Genomic DNA, 24,392 nt, shown 5'->3' on the forward strand with positions numbered 1-24,392 from the left:
CCAGGATACCTTGTCAGTTCTCTGCCTCTTTTTATAATTACTTTTTAATAATGAATACATGATTTTTAAACGATAGAGACTTTATTTCCTTAGGCAAGCTGTAATCAAAGGGGGAGGGTGGGTTGCTTACAGGGAATGACTTAATAAAGAATACATGATTTTTAAATGATAGTGACTTTATTTCCTTAAGCAAGCTGTAATCGAAGGGGGAGGGTGGGTTGCTTGCAGGGAAGGAGTCAATAAAGGGGTGGCGTTCATGAAGGGGAAACAAACACAGCAGTCACACTGTACCCTGGCCCATGATGAAACTTGTTTTCAAAGCTTCTCTGATGCGCACTGCTTCCTGGTGTGCTCTTCTAATCGCCCTGGTGTCTGGCTGTGCATAATCAGCGGCCAGGTGATTTGCCTCAGCTTCCCACCCCACCATAAAGGTCTCCCCCTTACTCTCACAGAGATTGTGGAGCACACAGCAAGCAGCAATAACAAAGGGGACACTGGTTTGGCTGAGGTCTGAGCGAGTCAGGAATGTGCGCCAGCGCGCCTTTAAACGGCCAAAAGCACGTTCCACCACCATCCTGCACTTGCTCAGCCTGTAGTTGAACAGCTCCTGACCACTGTCCAGGCTGCCTGTGTATGGCTTCATGAGCCATGGCATCAAGGGGTAGGCTGGTTCCCCCAAGATAACTATAGGCATTTCAACATCCCCAACTGTTATTTTCTGGTCTGGGAAGTAATTCCCTTGCTGGAGCCATTGAAACAGAGAAGTGGTTCTGAAGACGCGAGTGTAAGCAGAGTCAGGATGAGCTCTACCCTGACATCTGGTGGAAAGAATTTCAGAGAATGTATTTGCATAGGCACGCCTACCCCATCCCAGGCTGCCGAGCTGTGGGACTGCTTTGTGACAGAAATGATTCAACCTCAGTTGGGTGGTATTTGCTAGACAAGGGACATGGGTTCCAAAACCCAGTGAATTGCAAGAGGCTGGGGACAGGTATCTGTGCCTGGTGGTGCAGTCTCCTTGTGGAGCCAGAAGCACCAGTTCCACCCCCTCCTCTCTCCATTGTGGAATGTCAGAGTTGATTTTTTTATTCCCCCAAGAATCTAGATACAGGTTACGAGCTGAACGCACTTTGGGCTAATGGTGCACTAGCACTGGGGCTCCCCTACTAAGAGTTGAAATCACTAAAGAGCTGAAATTACTGAGCTGAGAGCACTGAGTACTGTGCTAACTAGTGGGGGAGCCTGAAGCTATACTGTGGAACAGAGGAGCTGGTGGAGTGGAGCAGTTTGTGTGGATAGCTGGAGCGGATCACAGGACAGCTGGTGGAGCGGAGCGGCTGGCAGAGCGGAGTAGCTGTGGGACGGGTGGAGCGGCCCACAGAGCGAGTGGAGCCGAGCAGTTTGCAGCGAGAACTGGAGCAGCTCGTGGAGCGGAGCAGCTGGTGGAGCGGAGCAGTTTCTGAGGATGGCTGGAGGAGCAGAGTGGAGTGGCTGTAAAGCGGAGCAGTTCATGGAGAAGACGGAAGCAGAACCCACAGAGAGGGAGTGCAGTTGGCCCCGGACCACGTAAGATGCCCCTTTCTACCCAGGCTGGGGGGAGGGACCTCTACAGATAAACTCTCGAACTCTGGGGTGGCACTGACCAGAGACTTTTGGGTTGTTGGACTTTCAGGTGATGGGACTTAAAACCCTAAGGGGAAAAAGGACATTGCCAAAAGTACTTGGAGGTGGGTTTTTGTTTATGGTTTGTGTTATAACCCTGTTTGTGGTGTTTCTCCAATGGGATGCCGCATTGATTCCTTCCTTTATTAAAAAGATTTTGCTACACTCAGACTTCATGCTTGCAAGAGGGGAAGTATTGCCTCCTAGGGGCGCCCAGGGGGGTGTGGTATGTAAGTGTCTCAGGTCACTGGGTGGGGGCTCGAGCTGGTTATGCATTGTGTTATTGAAACAGAACCCCTGGATACTGAACCCGGCCCTTGTTGCTGCCAATTCAGAGGGGCAGAAGGGTTACACGAGTGTCATGAACCCTTCCTGGCCATCCCATGTGGATGTTGGTGAAACGTCCCTTGTGATCCACCAGTGTTTGCAGCACTATTGAAAAGTATCCCTTGCGGTTTATGTACTGGGTGCCCTGGTGCTCCGATGCCAAGATAGGGATATGGGTTCCATCTATCGCCCCACCACAGTTAGGGAATCCCATTGCAGTAAAGCCATCCACTATGACCTGCACGTTTCCCAGAGTCACAACCTTTCGTAGCAGCAGCTTAATGATTGCTTCGGCTACTTGCAGCACAGCAGCCCTCACAGTAGATTTTCCCACTCCAAATTGATTCCCGACTGACCGGTAGCTGTCTGGCGTTGCAAGCTTCCAGAGGGCTATTGCCACTCGCTTCTCCACTGTGAGGGCTGCTCTCATCTTGGTATTATGGTGTTTCAGGGCAGGGGAAAGCAAGTTACAAAGTTCCATGAAAGTGCCCTTACGCATGCGAAAGTTTTGCAGCCACTGGGAATCGCCCCACACCTGCAAAACTATGCACTCCCACCAGTCTGTGCTTGTTTCCTAGGACCAAAATCGGCGTTCAATGGCTAGAACCTGCCCCATTACCAGCAGGATCTCCAAAGCGCAGGGGCCCGCGGTTTGAGATAATTCTGTGTTCATGTCCTCATCACTCTCATCGCCGCGCTGCGGTAGCCGCCGCCTCCTCCTCGCCTGGCTTTGCAAGTCCCGGTTCAGGATAGACTGGGCAAGAATGCGCGAGGTGTTTACAATGTCCACTATTGCAGTATTGACCTGAGCAGGGTCCATGCTTGCTGTGCTATGGCGTTTTCACAGTTCACCCAGGAAAAAAGGCGCGAAATGGTTGTCTGCTGCTTTCACGAAGGGAGGGGTGAGGCTGTACCCAGAACCACCCGCAACAATGATTTTTGCCCCATCAGGCACTGGGCTCTCAACCCAGAATTCCAAGGGGCGGGGGAGACTGCGGGAACTATGGGATAGCTACCCACAGTGCAACGCTCCAGAAAGCGATGCTAGCCTCGGACCATGGACGCACACCGTTGAATTAGTGTGCTTAGTGTGGCCGCGTGCACTCTACTTTATACAATCTGTTTTATAAAGCCGGTTTATGTAAAATCGGAATAATCTCATAGTGTAGACGTACCCTATTTGAGCAGCAGTTGCTATAGAGGAGAACTAACTTCTTTCAAGTGCAGGTCTTCATACATCAATAAAAGGAAATGGAGTGGGGGAAGTGTTGGGGATGAACTGGTGGTGAAGAATTCAAAAAAAAACTTGTAAGGTGAAAACCAAGGAAGGAGAAACTGATTTTGTAGTTGGCAAGCCATTCAGTCTTTGTTTAATCCTGAGCTGATGTTGTATTTCCACAATTTCTGCCTGTGCACGTCGGCACATCGCTTGCCTCATAACCTAAATCGCACAGAATGCAATGCCATCCACAGCCTCAGAAACCACCCTGACATTATAATCAAGAGGCTGATAAAGGAGGTGCTGTTGTCATCATGAACAGGTCCGACTACCAAAAGGAGGCCACCAGACAACTCTCCAATACCAAATTCTACAGGCCACTTCCCTCAGATCCCACTGAGGAATACACTAAGGAACTGCACCATCTACTCAGGACACACCCTACACTAACACCGGAACAAATCAACATACCCTTAGAATAACCCTGGTCGGGGATCTATCTACTACCCAAGATCCACAAACCCGGAAATCCTGGATGCCCCATCATTTCAGGCATTGGCACTCTCACTGAAGGACTGTCTGGATATGTGGACTCTCTAATCAGACCCTATGCCACCAGTACTCCCAGCTATCTCCGTGACACCACTGATTTCCTGAGTAAACTACAATGCATTGGTGACCTTCCAGAAAACACCATCCTAGCCACCACGGATGTAGAGGCTCTCTATACAAACATCCCACACACAGATGGAATACTAGCTGTCAGGAACAGTACCCCTGATGATGCTACAGCACAACTGGTTGCTGAGCTCTGTGCCTTTATCCTCACACACAACTATTTCAAATTTGATGACAATATATATCTCACGATCAGTGGCACTGCTATGAGCACCCGCATGGTCCCACAATATGCCAATATTTTTATGGCTGACCTGGAACAACGCTTCCTCAGCTCTCGTCCACTCACGCCCCTTCTCTACCTATGCTACACTGATGACATCTTTGTCATCTGGACCCATGGGAAGGAGTCTCTGGAAAAATTCCACCACGATTTCAACAGTTTCCACCCCACCAACAACCTCAGCCTGGACCAATCTACACAGGAGGTCCACTTCCTAGACACCACGGTGCAAATAAGTGATGATCACATTAACACCACCCTATACCGAAAACCTACTGACCGCTATGCCTACCTTCATGCCTCCAGCTTCTATCCCGGGCACACCACACGATCCATTATCTACAGCCAAGTACTGAGCTACAGCCGCATCTGCTCTAACCCCTCAGACAGAGACCAACACCTACAAAATCTCCACCAAGCATTCTCAAAACTACAATACCTGCACAAGGAAATAAAGAAACAGATCAACAGAGCCAGATGTGTACCCAGAAGCCTCCTACTGCAAGACAAACCCAAGAAAGAAACCAACAGGACTCCACTGGCCATCACATGCAGTCCCCAGCTAAAACCCCTCCAACGCATCATCAGGGATCTACAACCCATCCTGGACAATGATTCCACACTTTCACAGGCCTTGGGTGGCAGGCCAGTCCCCGCCCACATACAAATCTGCCAACCTGAAGCATATTCTCACCAGTAACTGAACACCGCACCACAGTAACTCTAGCTCAGGAACCAATCCATGCAACAAACCTCAATGCCAACTCTGCCCATATATCTACACCAGCGACACCATCACAGGACTTAACCAGATCAGCCACACCATCACCGGTTCACCAATATAATATACGCCATCATATGCCAGCAATGCCCCTCTGCTATGTACGTTGGCCAAACTGGACAATCTCTACTGAAAAGGATAAATGGACACAAATCAGATATTAGGAATGGCAATATACAAAAACCTGTAGGAGAATACTTCAACCTCCCTGGCCACACTATAGCAGATCTTAAGGTGGCCATCCTGCAGCAAAAAAGCTTCAGGACCAGACTTCAAAGAGAAACTGTTGAGCTTCAGTTTATCTGCAAATTTGACACCATCAGCTCAGGTTTAAACAAAGACTGTGAATGGCTTGCCAGCTACAAAACCAGTTTCTCCTCCCTTGGTTTTCACACCTCAACTGCTAGAACAGGGCCTCATCCTCCTTGATTAAACTAACCTCGTTATCTCTAGCTTGCTTGCATATATATACCTGCCCCTGGAAATTTCCACTACATGCATCTGACGAAGGGGGTATTCACCCACGAAAGCTCATGCTCCAAAATGTGTTAGTCCATAAGGTGCCACAGGATTCTTTGCTGCTTTTACAGATCCAGACTAACATGGCTACCCCTCTGATATGTTGATGTTGACCATGCAATCAGCCCAATTAAGCAGCAAGCCATGTTTAGCAGGGTGCTATTAGGTACAGTCGTTTTTCCAAGCAAGCTACAGAACACGTCTTCCCCCCTAAATCCAGACAGTTCAAGAAGTTCTGCCATTACACTCAGATAACTTCATTATTCATTCTAAACAGCCACTATTAGTCTATTAATTTGTATTTGAAATCCATGTGAGGGGGTATACAAACCCCACACCAGGGTGGAGTAAGAATCTGCTTTGGGCTACAGATGCCCTGCCCCAACCCACCACATCTGCACATCATAGATTCATAGACTTTAGGACTGGAAGGGACCTCGAGAGGTCATCGAGTCCAGTCTCCTACCCTCATGGCAGGACCAAATACTGTCTAGACCATCCCTAATAGACATTTATCTAACCTACTCTTAAATATCTCCAGAAACGGAGATGCCACAACTTCCCTAGGCAATCTATTCCAGTGTTTAACTACCCTGACAGTTAGGAACTTTTTCCTAATGTCCAACATAAATCTCCCTTGCTGCAGTTTAAGCCCATTGCTTCTTGTTCTATCATTGGAGGCTAAGGTGAACAAGTTTTCTCCCTCCTCCTGATGACACCCTTTTAGATACCTGAAAACTGCTATCATGTCCCCTCTCAGTCTTCTCTTTTCCAAACTAAATAAACCCAATGCTTTCAGCCTTCCTTCATAGGTCATGTTCTCAAGACCTTTAATCATTCTTGTTGCTCTTCTCTGGACCCTCTCCAATTTCTCCACATCTTTCTTGAAATGCGGTGCCCAGAACTGGACACAATACTCCAGTTGAGGCCTAACCAGCGCAGAGTAAAGCGGAAGAATGACTTCTCGTGTCTTGTTTACAACACACCTGTTAATGCATCCCAGAATCACGTTTGCTTTTTTTGCAACAGTATCACACTCTTGACTCATATTAAGCTTGTGGTCCACTATGACCCCTAGATCTCTTTCTGCCATACTCCTTCCTAGACAGTCTCTTCCCATTCTGTATGTGTGAAACTGATTGTTCCTTCCTAAGTGGAGCACTTTGCATTTGTCTTTATTGAACTTCATCCTGTTTACCTCAGACCATTTCTCCAATTTGTCCAGATCATTATGAATTTTGACCCTGTCCTCCAAAGCAGTTGCAATCCCTCCCAGTTTGGTATCGTCCGCAAACTTAATAAGCGTACTTTCTATGCCAACATCTAAATCGTTGATGAAGATATTGAACACAGCCAGTCTCAAAACAGGCCCCTGCGGAACCCCACTTGTTATACCTTTCCAGCAGGATTGGGAGCCATTCATAACTACTCTCTGAGTACGGTTATCCAGCCAGTTATGCACCCACCTTATAGTAGCCCCATCTAAATTGTACTTTCTTAGTTTATCTATAAGAATATCATGCGAGACCGTATCAAATGCCTTACTAAAGTCTAGGTATATCACATCCACCGCTTCTCCCTTATCCACAAGGCTCGTTATCCTATCAAAGAATGCTATCAGATTAGTTTGACACAATTTGTTCTTTACAAATCCATGCTGGCTATTCCCTGTCACCTTACCACCTTCCAAGTGTTTGCAGATGATTTCTTTGATTACTTGCTCCATTATCTTCCCTGGCACAGAAGTTAAACTAACTGGTCTGTAGTTTCCTGGGTTGTTTTTATTTCCCTTTTTATAGATGGGCACTATATTTGCCCCCTTCCAGTCTTCTGGAATCTCCCCCATCTCCCATGATTTCTCAAAGATAATAGCTAGAGGTTCAGATACCTCCTTGTAAGGAGGCACCCTGGCTCCCCGCCACGCCTGGGAGGGACGAGCCAGAGCAGGTGCCTCAGTGGGCGGAGTCAGCACGGCCTGTCCCTGCCCCCCGGAAGTCAAGGGGCGGGACAGGAAGTATAAAAGCCCAGCCCCAGCACTCAGTTGGGCGCAGGCTGCCGGAGAGGACAGACGCTGGTGCCCGGGCTCCCGTTGGGCCGGATCTGTCCTGCGACCACTACCCAGAGGAGCGCTGGCCTGACCTGCCCCGCGCTCACTACCCAGAGGAGCGCTGGCCTGACCTGCCTCGCGCCCACTACCCAGAGGAATGCTGGCCGGACCTGCCCCGCGCCCACTACCCAGAGGAGCGCTGGCTGGACTTGCCTCAGACCTGGCACCCAGAGGAACATCGGCCTGACCTGCTGTGTGCCCGATACCCCGAGGAGTGGCCTGAGCTTCCCCACGACCGGTACCCGGAGGAGCCCATGGTCTGGGACCCCCCAGACGACGCTGGCAAGGACCAGGTACCCAGAGAGGGGGAAGTTGGAAGTGGCCTGGGGATAGCTGACCCTGTTTTGCCTCCCGAAGAGCCCGAACCCATGTCAGTGTGTTGCGGCCAGGATCCCCACTGACCGCAGCGGGTCTTGACCGCTGCTAGGGCCCCGGGCTGAAACGCAGTGGAGTGGGAGGGCCTGCGTTTCCCCCTGCCACCCATAACCGGGTGGCAGACTCCCCCTCTTCCCGCCTATTGCCACTGCTCTGCCCTGACCCAAAGGGCCAGAGCTAATTAGACTTGTGTTTGGTGCCCCGCCCGAACCAAGGGCTGGGCCCCCTTAACTTTGCCACTGCTCTGCCCTGACCCAAAGGGCCAGAGCTAATTAGACTTGTGTTTGGTGCCCCCCCGAGCCAAGGGCCCGGGCTGATACTGTGTTTGCTCAGCCCCTGCTAGAGGCCTGAGCCTGAACTATTACTGCCCGCCCTGCTAAGGGCCTGGGCTGATACTGTGTTTGCTCAGCCCCTGCTAGAGGCCTGAGCCTGGACTATTACTGCCCTCCCTGCCCAAGAGCTGGGCTTATCTACTTTGAGAGCCCCGACCCCGGCTAGAGGGCCGGGGCTCTACCTTGTTTACAGGCCTTGTACCCTGCTCAACACTGGCCGCAGGGCTAAGCCTACCCGGACTGCAGTGCGTAAGGAGGCGCCCTGGCTCCCCGCCGCGCCTGGGAGGGACGAGCCCCGACACGACCGGCTTACACTCCTCTATTAACTCCTTGAGTATTCTAGGATGCATTTCATCAGGCTTTGGTGACTTGCAGGCATCTAACTTTTCTAAGTGATTTTTTACTTGCTCTTTTTTTATTTTATCTTCTAAACCTACCCTCTTCCCGTAAGCATTCACTATATTAGACATTCCTTCAGACTTCTCAGTGAAGACCAAAACAAAGAAGTCATTAAGCATCTCTGCCATTTCCAAGTCTCCCGTTACTGTTTCCCCCTCCTCACTGAGCAGTGGGCCTACCCTGTCCTTGGTCTTCCTCTTGCTTCTAATGTATTGATAAAAAGTCGTCTTGTTTCCCTTTATTCCCATAGCTAGTTTGAGCTCATTTTGTGCCTTTGCCTTTTCTAATTTTGCCTCTGCATTCCTGTGTTATTTGCCTATATTCGTCCTTTGTAACCTGACCTAGTTTCCATTTTTTATATGACGCCTTTTTATTTTGTAGGTCACACAAGATCTCGTGGTTAAGCCAAGGTAGTCTTTTGCCACATTTTCTATCTTTCCTAACCATCGGAATAGCTTGCTTTTGGGCCCTTAATAGTGTCCCTTTGAAAAACTGCCAACTCTCCTCAGTTGTCTTTCCCCTCAGTCTTGATTCCCATGGGACCTTACCTATCAGCTCTCTGAGCTTACCAAAATCCGCCTTCCTGAAATCCATTGTCTCTATTTTGCTGTACTCCCTTCTACCCTTCCTTAGACTTGCAAACTCTATGATTTCATGATCACTTTCACCCAAGCTTCCTTCTACTTTCAAATTCTCAGCGAGTTCCTCCCTATTTGTTAAAATCAAGTCTAGAACAGCTCCCCCTCTAGTAGCTTTTTCAACTTTCTGAAATAAAAAGTTGTCTGCAATGCAGTCCAGGAACTTATTGGATAGTCTGTGCCCCGCGGTGTTATTTTCCCAACATATATCTGGATAGTTGAAGTCCCCCATCACCACCAAATCTTGGGCTTTGGATGATTGGGATGCAAGGGCTGGAGGAGTTAAAAGGAGGGAGCTCCACACAGAAGGGGGAAACCCTGGGCAGGAAATAGGCTGTTCAGCTCACCAGCTCCAAGAGAGATCTGTCAGCCAACACAGCCTCTACCCCTGAAGAAAGGAGAACACAGATCCTCTGGGGTAAGAGGGAGGAAGACAGTTATACATTCCCTATATAACCCCTAAAGGGGAGCTATGCCAAGGTCAGATTCATGCAATTACATTTATGTTTAAGCAAAGATTCATTAAAACCATCTCTGCAGTTTCCATTAAATTTACTTACTATTTTCATAGTTTTGAAGCTGGTAAGACCACACCACACTTTTAAAGCATATATTCACCTTTTCAGTAAGAATGTGATGGTTCATTTAATTGTCCCACAAAAAGGTACAGCATAAAAATCTTCAGGTTGCAAGTGAACAAGTTATATAAAATGTATGAACCCCTTCCCTGACTCACCATCCACCCAAAAATATTAGATTGCTTTCCCCTTTGACAGAGTCATGCAGAACCAGTGCAAGCATGTTGCTGGGGTCTCCAACCCAAAGACCCACCTCTAACAATTAGCTCCATTACTTAGAAAATGATACCCCCTCTCAAAAAAGAATATGCAAATAAATATTACATTAATAAGAGTGGTATCACACCTGAATTGAACAGCTACAACTTTTACTGTGGCACTGGATTTTTTGAAACCTTATCTTCAGGTATTGTTTGCCTGAGATAATACTTCTTCAAAACTTGCTTCCAAAGTATTAGAGATGACACTAGAGCAAAAACTGACAACCTGTTCTCCTTAAACAGTATCTGCATGTCTTGGTAGCATAAACAGGACACTAACCGCTAAAGTCTACTAACCACTAGCAAGTAAGAAACATTCATTAGGAGGCATGGGCCCCCTAAAGCATCTTTGTGCATAATTTGGACTATATTAAAAATAAAGTTTATAGCCTTCATGATTATGAAGGTACACTGCATTCACATTTGGAAGGCTAAGTGATATAGTACTGCTTTTCTTTGCTCACAGACAAGTCCTGTTCTGCTGCTGCTACTCAGGCAGCTTTTCCAAGCAGCTTCAGACTCAAACAATACTTGTAAACGGCACAGCTTCTACCCAGAGCCAGGGAAAAGCTGTGAAACTGATACTGTCAGTTTCACACTTCAGATGCTCAGAAAGGCTATTTAACTACAGCAGAATCAAGAACTAGAATTATTCACAGAGAAGCCTAAAAAAAACAGAGGCTGAAAAGCAGCAAATGAAAGAGCGCCCTCTACTCACACCAGCCAAGAGACTGGATAGACATGCCCTCTCTACAGCTATGAAGCTCTGTAGTGGGAGAGCAACACAGAGCTCCTTTGCCGTTTCAGGAGATAGAGGTAAATGGTGGTACCTCAAGTTTACAAGACATGCATCAGCCTCTGCTTACCGAAGATAACAGGTGTTATCTCAGGGCTTGAAAAATTTATGAACATGTCCAGAAAACCAAACCCATTACTGTCCCACAACATTCAAGTCTCCTCACCACTCCCCATTACTAAATGACTAGAACTGGGACAGGAAGATATTTCATCTTTAGAGAAAATGATTTTAAATTTAAACAGCTACAATGCGTTCCAATATCACAAAGTTATGCCTATACTTACCTTGAAGTATCACTTATGACAATTAAGTATTAGAATAATAAAAATCAACTGTTTGACATCTGTTCTTTTCAAAGTAATGCTAAAAACATACACATTTTCTCCCTAATTCTTCAATCTGGCTCTATAATCTAAAAAACAAATCCATAAAATTATCACTGGAAAACCAGTTTCTCCTACGTGTACACAAGCTTTTCAAGGGGAAAAAAGTGGTATATGTCAAAGCCCCATTAAAGACCAAACAAACATAAGAAAGAATTGTAACAAGGTTTCTCACTCTTAAAGCTCATGACCAGATATTGCAGTACACAGAGTAACACTGCACATTACTTTAGCCCCCTGCATTCATAGTTCAGACATAATATGGATGGCAGAAATTAATGAAATAAAGCACTGATTAAGATTACATTTTATGCCAGAATCTCTTATTTTAATAGTTACTATTAACATGCTTAAGAATGCATACATATATGAACCTTTCACCAAAGCATTTCATGCTGTTCAGGTTTCAGAAAGATTTTGTTTCACCAATTTCATGCTAGCTTACTATGACTATGAGTTCACCATTAACTTCTAATGTATTAAGGGATTCACACTAAGTGCAATTAAAAAACCTCTCCAAAAGTTACCTATTGCACAAAGGCAACTAAGCTTTAAAATGTTTTACATAATAGGTGCCAGCACTTTTGTCAAGCCTCAGCCCACATCTACATTATTGGCACTACAGCAGCATAGCTATTGTACTCTGGAGAGTAGACAGAGATTACAGCATCAGAAACGGATTTTCTGTCACTGTAGAAACTCCACATTCTTGAGTTGCAAAAGCTATGTCAAACATTCTTCTGTCAACCTAGCTATGTTTATGCTGAGGGCTAAATTGGCAAAACTACAGCACTCAGGGGTTTGTAATTTTCACATCTGATTGCAATAGCTATGTTGACCTAAATTTTAACTTGTCCAAAGACAGCTGGACAAATTAATGAGTGAAACTTTATGGGAGGTGATGCTCAGCTGCCCTGAGGGTCACTTCTGATTTATGTCTTAAGATCCTAGAAGCTCATGTCCCTCAAAATATTCTACAGGAGAGGTATGATCCTCTTCCTCTGATGCATCAGCGATAGCCATGCCTCAAGATGGAAAACTGAACAAGGACAGCAAGGGCTCTGAAGTAGCACCAAGCATTCTCTGTCTTGGGTGCTTGGCTGTCTGGGTCTTACTCACATGTCCATGGTCTAACTCATTACAATATGCAAGGTCAGGAAGGAATTTTTTTCCAGGTCAAACTGGCAGTGACTTTGCGGGGTTTTGCCTTCCTTTGCAGTGTGTGGGTTCTGCACACTTGCCAGTATTATCTAGGTATATCTCATTTAATTATTTCTCTATCGTTGTGGGGCCTTGAGCACCAATGCACCTGGGTCCCTCCTATTCTCTGCCTGTGGCATGTAGTAGTTTAGTCCTCTGTGGGCTGTAATACCTTGATTTAGTTTCAATTGTTGGAATTAGCATGTGGATGCTGGTGGCTTTGATATCTAGGTGGTCAGCCTTAGTATCTAGCCTTAAACTGTATGACCAGACCTCAGGCAAGAAAGTCTCCCTTTGTTTCCACTCATCAAGAGCTGTCAATATAACACTTCAGAGTTCCACCTCCATAAGCTCCTGGCCTAAGGCAACCTAAAGCCCTGGGGCATCAGAGTGATTATAACCCCACCTATGCCTTTCCCCACTCATGTGGAAGCACTAGACAGAAAAATCTTCAGACAAAGAAGTGGTCAGTTTTAATCCCCATTCTCTCATAGACTCTTGGATTGCAGGAAGTGAGGTTGCGTCCCCTTCCTTGAATGCTACTCTCTGCTTCCCATCCAGTAGCTGCTACTTCTAGCAGCTTCCCTTCCCTCATAGCTGTTTTAATGCTGCTATGCTAAGAGCAGTAAGCTACACTGAAGGGGGGGGGAGGGGGAGAGAGACAGAATGCCTCAGAAGTGGTTGCCAGGCAGGGAGCAGAGAGCTGCTTTGTAGGGAAGGACAGTGCTTTACTCCATACAGGGAGGCCCAACCAATAAGAAAACACTAGTAAGAGAAAAAGTAGGAAGCATATGATGATGAACTAACGGTAGAGTGGGTGTGTTGCTCTCTGCAATACCCCTCTTCATATACAAGGCCACCGGGAGGAGGTATAGGGGAAAAAAATCCCCCTTCCAAAAGAGACTGAAGTCCAAGAAAAACACAGGCTGAGAGAAATCATTTAACAGCAGACAGGAGTTTCATTTAACAGCAGGGATGTAGTCCTACATACGCAAATGCAAATGCAGCAGCATTATAGTGTCACATTACAGGGAACAGAGCCATCAATCCACATAGCACAAAAAAGTTTATATCTAAAACAAGATAGTTAACGTTTAGGACGAACACACCCATAGCATCATGATGAATGCATCTACAAAGCTCATACAATTTGAGGAAGAATCTGTGTTGATTCCCCTGCTGTCAGACAGAAAACCCCAGTACTGCCCCTATACCTGAGATAGCCTCAGCCCGTTACTCCTTGGCTATGCTGCCCCCCCCACCGTGCTCCCCCAGCGCCAGAAGCGCCTCCCCGACCTGCCCAGAACACCCACCCGAGTAGCCCCAGCACCTCCCACCCCAGCACCCCCTGACAGCGCACCCCACTGCCCTGCCCGGAGACAGCCCCCTCCCACGGCAGCGAGGGGCGGGGCTCAGCGCTTCCGCCCGCTCCCCCCAAGACACCAGCGCTCCCACCCCCACAGGGGGCTCCCCACCCGCCCAGGCTCGCTCACGGCAGCGTCCCGTACCGTTATGCTGCCGCTAGCCCCGCTGAGCCTGAAGGTCCCCCGCGTCGGGATACTCCCAGCGGCAGCCGGCTACTTCCAGCCCCTCCCGTCGCTTCTCACCCGGCCGCCCCGGCTCCCCGCTTCCCAGAAACCCAACAGGGCCTGGAACAACCACTATCATTGGCCGTTGCGCGGCACGAGCCATCCACCTTCCTATTGGCTCCCGCGCACGCCACTCTCCGAGAGAAAAGCGCCGCTGATTGGCAGATTCTCGGAGCCATCGGTAGCGAGACACCTGCCCGCGTGCTGAGGTCGGAGAGAAGCCAATTGGCTGGGGGAGGAAGTCGTTGGTTGGCCGGTAGCCGACGCGTGACGCCCCCCTGCGGGGCCGCTGTAAGCGGCTGGGGCGAAGTCCCCCGGCCCGTCGGTGCTTCGCTAGTGGGCGGGCGCCCGCCGCTGGGCCAGGCGGTACCGCTCCCCCAGGCCCCGCATTGCGACCCGTCCCGCCACAGAGCCACAACATGCTGCAAAACCTCCTAGCCCAGCCACACGCTACTGACCAGTCCCCTCACTAGCCACGCTGCCGCCATGGCCCTGCCATCGTTACCACAGCCCCAAATGCCCCTCGCTACAACTCCTACCCAGCCCGGCACCCTGCCATTGCACACAGTCCTCCCGCCTGCACTGTGTCCTCAAACATGGCCCCATCCACGCCAGAGCCAGTCCCACCAGCCTCCCCTGCCAGCTGCCACAAGATCACTTCCTACCGCCACTTCTTGGCCCTGCTGTTCACCCCACAGTCCCAGCTAGGGTTGCCAGGTGTCCAGTTTTCGACCAGAACACCCCATTGAAAAGGGACTCTTGTGGTTGTTAAAAGTCCGGTCAGTGGCTCAGCGGGACAAGGCAGGCTCCCTGCCTGCGTCCTCCGCGTGGCTCCCGGAAGCAGCAGCATGTCCCTCCTGCCGCTCTTATGTGTAGAGGCTGCCAGGGGGCTCTACATGCTGGTCCCTGCCCCAAGCACCACCCCCACAACTCCCATTGGCTGGGAACCATGGCCAATGGGAGCTGCGGAGGCAGCACCTGCAGGCAGGGCAGCGCACACAGCCACCTGGCCACACCTCCACATAGGAGCCAGAAGGGGACATGCTGCTTCCAGGAGCTGTTTGAGGTGCCAGAGCCTGCACCCTGATCCTCTCCCATGCTCCAACCCCCTACCCCAGCCCTGATCCCCTTCCTGAACACCAAATCCCTCGCCACACACCCCCAGCCTAGAACCACCTCCCACATACTGAACACCTCATTTCTGGCCCCATCCTGGAACCCGCAACCCTGTCCCACACCCCAACCCTCTGTCTCAACCTGGAGCCCCCTCCCATACTCCAAACCCCTGCCTTGGCTACATCCCCCAGCCCGGAGACCCCTCCCACACCCCAAACCCCTCATCCCTGGACCCACCCCAGAACCTGCACCGCCAGCCAGAGCCCTCACTCCTTCCCACATTCCAACCCACTGCCTCAACCCGGAGCCCCCTCCTACATCCTGAACTCCTCATTTCTGGGCCCACCCCAGAGCCCGCACCCCCGGCTGGAGCCCTCACACACACCCCAAGCCACTGAGCCAGCCCAGTGAAAATGAACGAGTTAAGATGAGGAGAGCAACTGACAGACGGAGAGGGGGGTGGGGGGATGAAGTGAGTGGGGGAGGAGCTCTGCTGAGGGGCAGGGTAGGGGGCAGGTCAAGGGTGTTCGGTTTTGTGCAAGTAGAAAGTTGGCAACCCTAATCCCAGCCCTCCTGCCACTGCACCATAACCCTGTCATTATGTCATAGCCCTGCACAATGGAGCCACTGTTCTGGTACACTCCAAAGTCCCACCACCCCCTCTTGAACCATTATTCCATCTTACAGAACCGTGGTCTTGCTATCATGTCAAACACCATACCACTCACCATAAAAACACTTCTCACTACTGCACTATGCCCTGTGGATCACATCATGGACCCACATCCAAACACCACCAGACTGTCCATTCTGTGCACCTGTAGTTTGTCCCTCTAGCACATTTGTAATGTAATGCAAGCTTTAATTACATGATCAGATTACTATTCTTTTCCAATAGGACCCTGCTTCATTCAGGGTTTACCTAATTATTATCTATTACAAAATTTGTTTTCTCCTCGTTCAGTATGGGGTCCCGGGCCATATTTATTGCACACTATACAAACCCTGCTCTAAACACAGTATTATTAAATTTCCTCATGGGCCTTTCTATGATGCTTAGCACTAGGGAATTTTTTAACAAAACATATTTCCATCTGAAAATGCCAATTTGTTGAAACCCAAACAGGTTCCAGTCTTTCCTCTGCCTGAACAGCCCAGGTAACTAGCATAATCCCTGGGCTGTTGGCTATTCTGGGGTGATTTCTCTCCTTTTCACTTTTGTTTTGACGCAGAATCAGAACAAATTTTGAAATCTCTAAATATTTTTGCTAAATGGAATTCTTTTCTGTGTACTTTTCACATTCCATTTTACACACGGGGAACTGAGGCACAAATATATTAAGATAAAAAATTTCCACTAATTTTGGGTGCCCAATGAGGCAAATTCTGTCCTGTTACACCAGAATAACGTAGTGTTTACACTTGTTTACTCTGGTGTAATTTAGAGTCTAATTTGGCCCACTGTGTATGAGAGCGTCAAATTACACTGGTCTACAATTTTTGAGAAGTCGTCTGCTTCAGAGATAAAATGTGATATTTATTATGTATTTTGATGTGCTGAATTCAAATATGACAATTAAAACAACTGATTGGCTACTGTTTCTAAGATATTTAAGTTTTTACATTTTATGTCTATGTTTATTGTGTAGATAGTAGAGTTTTTATCATAAATTGTAAACCTAGGTCTTTTCATGTGTTTATGGTTGCTTTACATGATAATATTTCACCTGTCCTGTTTATGTAACACTTTAAAAATCAGCAAAAGGGTTATATCAATAACATTTATTATGAAACAAAAGGCAAAAAACTATTATGTACATAGTTTAGTCCTATTCAGTGTCTACTCGGTGCTTCTTGGCTTGTCTCTTGTATTCGTTAAATGGAGCATCTCTTGTCACTGTCCAGCACTAGTCTGCAAGCATTGATGGGCTCCATTTGCCCTGATAGTCTGCCAGGAGATTCCACCGCTGTAGTCTGGAGCCCAACAGCTCTGCCTTACTCTTGGGTAGTTCCAAATCCCTGACAAGGTCATTCAGTTCACCTTGTGTTATGAGGTGTGGTTCAGAGGAGGAGGATGGGAGAAAATGTGGGTCCTGTGACATGGATGGTTCAGGACCAGAAGTTTCATCCTCTTCCTCTTCCTCGTCTGACTCAAGTGAGAATGATTCTGGTGCATCAAGAACCGGCAGGCCTTCTCCGTGGGGTACTGGGCGTATAGCTGATGGAATGTTTGGATAATGCACAGTCCACTTTTTCTTCTTTGACACACCTTTCCCAACTGGAGGCACCATGCAGAAGTAACAATTGCTGGTATGATCTGTTGGCTCTCTCCAAATCATTGGCACTGCAAAAGGCATAGATTTCCTTTTCCTGTTCAACCACTGGTGAAGATTTGTTGCACAAGTGTTGCAGCATATGTGTGGGGCCCACCTCTTGTCCTGATGTCCTATTTTGCAGCCAAAATAAAGGTGATAGGCTTTCTTAACCATAGTGGTTATACTGCACTTTTGTGATGCAAAAGTCACTTCACCACAAACATAGCAGAAGTTATCTGCACTGTTCACACACGTACAAGGCATCTCTGCTCACTTTGGCTAAACAGAAATGTGTCCCTTTGCAAAATCAAACACTGACAAATAAGAGAGCACGACACTGTATGATTTCTAGAGCTGATATAGAGCAATTTGTTCAACAGAGTGATGTAAGCTTCTTTATGTTTGCATCATCCATGACTTCTAGGAATAACATGATGCAATTCATATCATGTCTGATGAAATATCAGCTTCAGATTGCATCATTCATTGTTTTGTCTAAAAAGCAAGCACTGTCCAAACCCAGTCATAGATTTATTCATGGATCCAGTCAAAGATGTATTTTAGTCATTTCTGGTTTAAATTGAGATCCTTTCCCTTTACAACTCACTTATCCTCCGCCATCCCCAAGTCAAGGGTCGTATATACTGACCCAATAGCATATCTTGAAAACTAGAGCCAATCAACAATTTTAAGCATCATTTTTGTTCTCAGTGACCCAGAATTAGTAAAGTTGGACTACATTTATTTCAGAAGCATTTTGGCTGTAGAGCAGTGTTATTTTTGCAGTTTTTATATCGTTTTCCCTTTAACACTTATTTCTCTCCCTCTTGAGATAGGTAAACAGTGTAGGATTCATTTAGTGTGGGTCACAAACTGAAGCCTTCATTGTCCCTTTGCAGCGATTAGCACCTACAGACTTTGAAATCCTATGGCACTTGTCAAAGATCTAGACAAGAGTACTTTTTTGGGAAGGAGGGAGGGCTTTTTAGAAACAGTATCCTCTTCTATATTTCTCATGAGGCAGCGTTCATGTTGGATTGCTCTATTTTGATCTTTAAGGCCAAAGGAGTTTTCAATATGAATGCTCACCCATGAGAAATATTGAAGTGGATGCTGTTTCCAGAAAATTCTACACTAAAAAGTTCTGTCTCCTAGGAATTAAGTTAAAGCAAACTACCAAACTGGGATAGAAGAAATTATCTCTATGGGGCATATACTCAGTGAACACAGTCTTCAGGACAACCCAAAAAAGGCAGAAGCTATTTTTCAGATGGAAACCCCATAAGACAAAGTAATGCTTGAGCAATCCATTGAGATGATCACATATATATGTGTATATTCACCCAAACTTTCAAACTCTACTCCCACTATTTCCTGACAGTCAATTGATATTGGATTTAGTGCAACTTCAAAATTTAAATAAATCCTGTCATACTAACTTTATATCTTTTTTGATGAGATTGCAAGTTTGGTTGATAAAGGTGACAGTGTTGAAATAATAGATTTCTGTAAGGTGTTTGACTTGGTATTGCATGACATTTTGATTAAAAAACTAGAACATTATAAAACTAACATGGCACACATTAAGTGGATTAAAAACTGGATAACGGATAGATCTCAAAATGTAAATGGGGAATTGACATCAAGTGGGCATGTTTCCAGTGAGTCCTGCAGGTTTCAGATTCAGAGCCATATGGATGTCTTGGTAAACTGGGCCAAGCAAATAAGGTATGTTTTACTATAGCTAAATGAATATATATATATACACATTTAAGAAAAAAGATTGTAGGCCATACTTTCAGGATAGAGGACTCTACCTGATAATGGTAAAGCACTGGGAAGCAGTGACTCTGAAAAGATTTGGGGGTTGAGGTGGGTAATCAGCTAAACAGTATGATGCTGTGGCCAAAACAGCTAATGTGATCCTAGACTTTAAGGTCAGAATGGACCATTATGATTGTCTAGTCTGACCTCCTGCACCACGCAGGCCACAGAATTCATCCACCAACTCCTGTAATAAACCCCTAACCTATGTCTGAGCTACTGAAGTCCTCAAATCATGGTTTAAAGACTTCAAGGTGCAGAGGATCCTCCAGCAAGTGATCTGTGCCCCACGCTGCAGAGGAAGGTGAAAACCCCCCAGGGGCTCTGCCAATCTGCCCTAGAGAAAAATTCCTTCCCGACCCCAAATATGGTCATCAACTAAACCCTGAGCATATGGGCAAGACTCACCAGCCAGACACCCAGGAAAGAAATCTTTGTAGTAACTCAGATCTCACCCCATCTAACATCCCATCACAGGCCATTGGGAATATTTACCACTAATAGTCAAAGATCAATTAATTGCCAAAATTAGGCTATCCCATCATACCATCCCCTCCATAAACTTATCAAGCTTAGTCTTGAAGCTAGATATGTCTTTTGCCCCTACTGCTCCTCTTGGAAGGCTGTTCCATAACTTCACTCCTCCAATGGTTAGAAACCCTCATCTAATTTCAAGGCTAAATTTCCTGATGGCCAGTTTATATCCATGTGTTCTTGTGCCACATTGGTACTGAGTTTAAATAATTCCTCTATCTCCCTGGTATTTATCTCTCTGATATATTTATTGAGAGCAATCATATCTCCCCATCAGCCTTCTTTTGGTTAGGCTAAACAAGCCAAGCTCTTTGAGTCTCCTTTCATAAGACAGGTTTTCCATTCCTTGGATCATCCTAGTAGCCCTTCTCTGTACCTGTTCCAGTTTGAATTCATCCTTCTTAAACATGGGAGACCAGAAATGCACACAGTATTCCAGATGAGGTCTTACCAATACCTTGTATAATGGTACTAACATCTCATTATCTCTACTGGAAATACCTCGCCTAATGCATCCCAGGACTGCATTCGCTTTTTTCATGGCCATATCACATTGGTGGCTCATAGTCATCCTGTGATCAACCAATACTCCGAGGTCCTTCTCCTCTTGTTACTTCTAACTGATGCGTCCCTAGCTTATAACAAAAATTCTTGTTATTAATCCCTAAATGCATGACCTTACATTGTTCACTATTAAATTTCATCCTATTACTATTACTCCAGTTTACAAGGTCATCCAGATCTTCCTGTATGATAACCCGGGATGCAGGCTTCTGATAGTTTCTGCAACTTTAACTTGAAGTAATTCCAGGCCTCCTCCACCTTTAGATGCACAAGTTCTTCAGTCCAATCCACTTCCCTAACTAATTTCCTTAATTTTTTAAAGTTAGCCCTTTTGAAATAAAAAACCCTAGTCACAGATCTATTTTTTTGTTTATCCTTCCATTTAGTTTAATCTGAATTAGCTCATGATTGCTCTAACCAAAGTTGTCCCCTACAACCATTTCTTCTATGAGGTCCTCACTACTCACCAAAACCAAATCTAAAATGGCATCCCCTCTTATTTGTTCAGCAACTACTTGGTAAAGGAATCCATCAGCTATTGCATCCAGGAAAATCTGAGCCCTATTATTACTACTAGCACTTTTCCTCCAGTCTATATCCAGGAAGTTAATGACTCCCATGATCACACAATTTCCACTAGTATTTACTTCATTAAAAATATTTTAAAAGTCTCTATCTCTATCCATATCCAAATCAGACCCCGGTGGTCTATAGTACACTCCAAGCACTATCCCAGGGGAGGATCTAGTAGCTTTTTACCCCAATGTGATTTTTGTTCAGACAGACTCTGTCTTATCCATTCCATCACTTCTTATTTCTTTACAGTTAACCTCATCATTGATATACAATGCTACTCCGCCATCTTTGCCTTTATTTCTGTCTTTCCTAAACAGCACATACCCTTCAATACCTGTACTCCAGTCATGACTACTATTCCAACATGTTTCTCTTATCCCTATTATGGTCTGGTTTCACTTCCTGCACCAGTAGCTCTAGTTCCTCCATTTTTTTACCTAGGCTCCTTTTATTGGTGTACAAACATCTTAATTTTTGCTGTTTGGCTTTGCTCACGTTCTTTATCTGACTAGGCACAGACATTCTACCTTCAGTATCATCTATTAGACTGGTGTCTACACTACACTTTCTGCTTATGTCCATTCTCCTACCCATGGCTGTATCCTTTCTTACTTCGTTTCCTTCCCTCTCAATGTTAAAATCCAGCATGGAGGTTACCTGGACATCTCCCTGCCATCTCCCCAAAATTCCTAGTTTAAAGCTCCCTTAATCAATTGTGCTAGCCTCAATCCTAGAAGTCTATTTCCCTCCCTACTCAGGTGAAGTCCATCCCGAGAGACAAGTCCTCTGTCCATGAATGCTCTATTTCTCCTTCACTAGCTCATCTTTTCTTCTGCCTGGTTCTCTTAGTCACATGCTTCCACTGTCCACTTTCCTCACCCAGCAGTCTCCCCTCAGAGTTCTTTGGTCCTGCTTTTAACTGCAAGTCTGAGCTTTTCCCTTCAGCCTCCTCATGTCTTTGCTCCATCATCTGCTCAAAGCCCCTTCTAAACTCAACCAGAGTTTCCACCTGCATCTCCCATCCTCAGATCTTTTCTTCCATCAGCTCTATCAGGCGGCACTTGTTGCAGACGAAACTCTTTTCAGGTACCCCTTCCAGGATCATGTACATACCAAAGCTTCCACATCCAGTCATCTTCATTATGTCTTTGCCACTGTCTATGCCACTGCCTGGCTACCTTTCTAGGACACCTAATCAGAAAAGCCCCACCCCTAATCAGGGCTCAGCTTCTCTCCCAGCACACTGCCCCAACAGCTTCTACAAATGCTGTCTCCTCCAACAGAACTCCCACGCAAACTCCCCTGTTTACAGCTCTATTTGCAGGCTCCTGTGCTGCTGCAGTAGTCTGTGATCCTGGGATGCATAAACAGAGGAGTGTTGAGTAGGAGTAAAGAGGTTATTTTACCTCTATATTTGGCATTGCTGCAGCCGCTCTTGTAATATTGTGTCCAGTTCTGGTGCCCATGATTCAAGAACGATGTTGATAAACTGAAGAAGTTTCAGAGAAGAGCCACAAGAATGATTAAAGGATTAGAAAACATGTCTTATAGTGATAAGCTAAATAGACTGGGCTCTTTGAGTCTAACAAAGAGAAAGTTAATGTTTTCTTCCAGGTCATTGAGTGGATTACATTCTATAAGTATCTACAGGGGAACAAATATTTAATAATTGGCCCTTCAATCAGCAGAGAAAGATATAACACTATCTAATGGCTGGAAGTTGAATCTAGACAAATTCAAACAGGAAATAAGGCATACATAACAGTAAGGGCTATTAACCACTGGAACAATTTACCAAGAGTCATGCTGGTTTCTCTATCTCTGACAATTTTTAAATCAAGACTGAGTGTTTTTCTAAAAGGTATGCTCTAGAAATTATTTTGGGGAATTTTTTTGGCCTATGTTGTTCAGAAGGTCCGACTAGATAATCACAATGGTTCCTTCTGACCTTGAAATATGTGAATCTTGCTAAATTCTTGGCTTAATGACATACCTGTGGTGACAGTTCCACAGCCTAATTATGTGACACATGAGAAAGTATTTGCTTTCACCTGTACATTTTTTTTCTTCTATACATTTTAAATGTACATTTTAATCTGTACATTTTAAATGTATTTGAATATCTTCTTCTTTGTGCTATGAAATTGTTCTAAAAATGCACTCCTTTCAAAGTGAGATATTTATGTAAAAAAGTCAAATGTTTCTTTTTGATCCCAAGCAACGGTTAAATTCTTTTTTTCTGGTCATCCTGACACTTCTAGCTTTGTATATTTGACTCAGATCCAACAATATATGAACATGTTTAATCTGTTGTCAAATGTTTCTGATCTCACATTTGGGATACTGACTGAGTACACCCTTTTTCTTTCCAAAGCTGAACTGAGGACTGTAACTCACTTTTAACACACATAGACTTGTGTACTGCTAATTGCTAAACTGCCTGCCAAATTGGCAGAGATATTTATTCAGGATTAAGCCAATAGAATTTTACCTACAGTTAGGCTCACTCAGCATATATCTCCTGTGTTAGAGTCATCACACCTAGTTTTTGTTGCATTGGTATCAAGATCTTCATCTCTATAATATGCAGATATCAATTCTCAGCTCCACAATTAAGATTGCATTCTAAAATGGGTTTTTATAGAGCATAAATTCTTCTTTTCTCCAGATATATGTAGCCTCATTGTGAAATTTCCTTGAGTTTTGTCCTTTGAAATTGTTACATAGTTTTTTATTTCTTTTGATGTATTACCACGATAAGTGCAGACAGCACCTTCATCAATAGGTGGTGCTCTATATTTATTTTAGTGTTAAGCTGTTTTGTTTTGAGATAATGTGTTGTCTTGCTGGGGGGACAGGAGGTATTAGGAGGAAGTTTGAATCCTGTCTGTGTGTACTGGAGTTGTTACTTGCAGTATCCCTATAAATGTATTGATTTCTGTAAGCAAATATTACAACTGGTGGCATTGGCTTCTAGATGCCATAAGCACTTTTGCCTGAGAAGAAATTTACCGTGAATACCTGACAGACTTCGGGCTGTTGCTCTCTGTGAATGAGTGGTCTGAGAAGAAAGCAAAACATAGCAGTGTCTCATTGGTGATTCCAAAGCCTTTTACCAAAAGCTTCCTGCTGTGGATCATGGATCTTACAGAAGTTACACAAACACTTGTTCGAAGGCTATGGTGAGGGGATTGGCTCTTTTGAAGTACTGGAAAGAATGGTGGGAGAACTCCTGTATATTTATGTGCGTTGCAGAGACTGTTCAATGGGGCTTTCCCTGCATCTCCTGTCCAGGAGAGGCTCTAGTGAAACAGAACCTGCTGCTTCAAATCTGGAACTGGCAAGGCTAGCTATTGGCCAGCCATGAGAGAATCCCATGTGAAAAGTCAGTTTA

General features: G+C 45.7%; 1 protein-coding gene across 1 annotated transcript in view; it reads right to left on the minus strand.

The window, feature by feature from the left end:
• The window catches only part of LOC115650400 (fatty acyl-CoA reductase 1-like), a 105,913-nt gene extending 91,105 nt beyond the window's left edge, over window positions 1-14,808 (minus strand). The window contains 1 exon segment of the mRNA XM_030560324.1: window positions 14,735-14,808. The gene's annotated coding sequence lies outside the window, so the exon portion shown is untranslated.
• Window positions 14,809-24,392: the final 9,584 nt, after the last annotated feature.

Source organism: Gopherus evgoodei, chromosome 4 (genome assembly GCF_007399415.2).
Source record: "Gopherus evgoodei ecotype Sinaloan lineage chromosome 4, rGopEvg1_v1.p, whole genome shotgun sequence".
NCBI classification, from domain to species: Eukaryota; Metazoa; Chordata; order Testudines; family Testudinidae; genus Gopherus; species Gopherus evgoodei.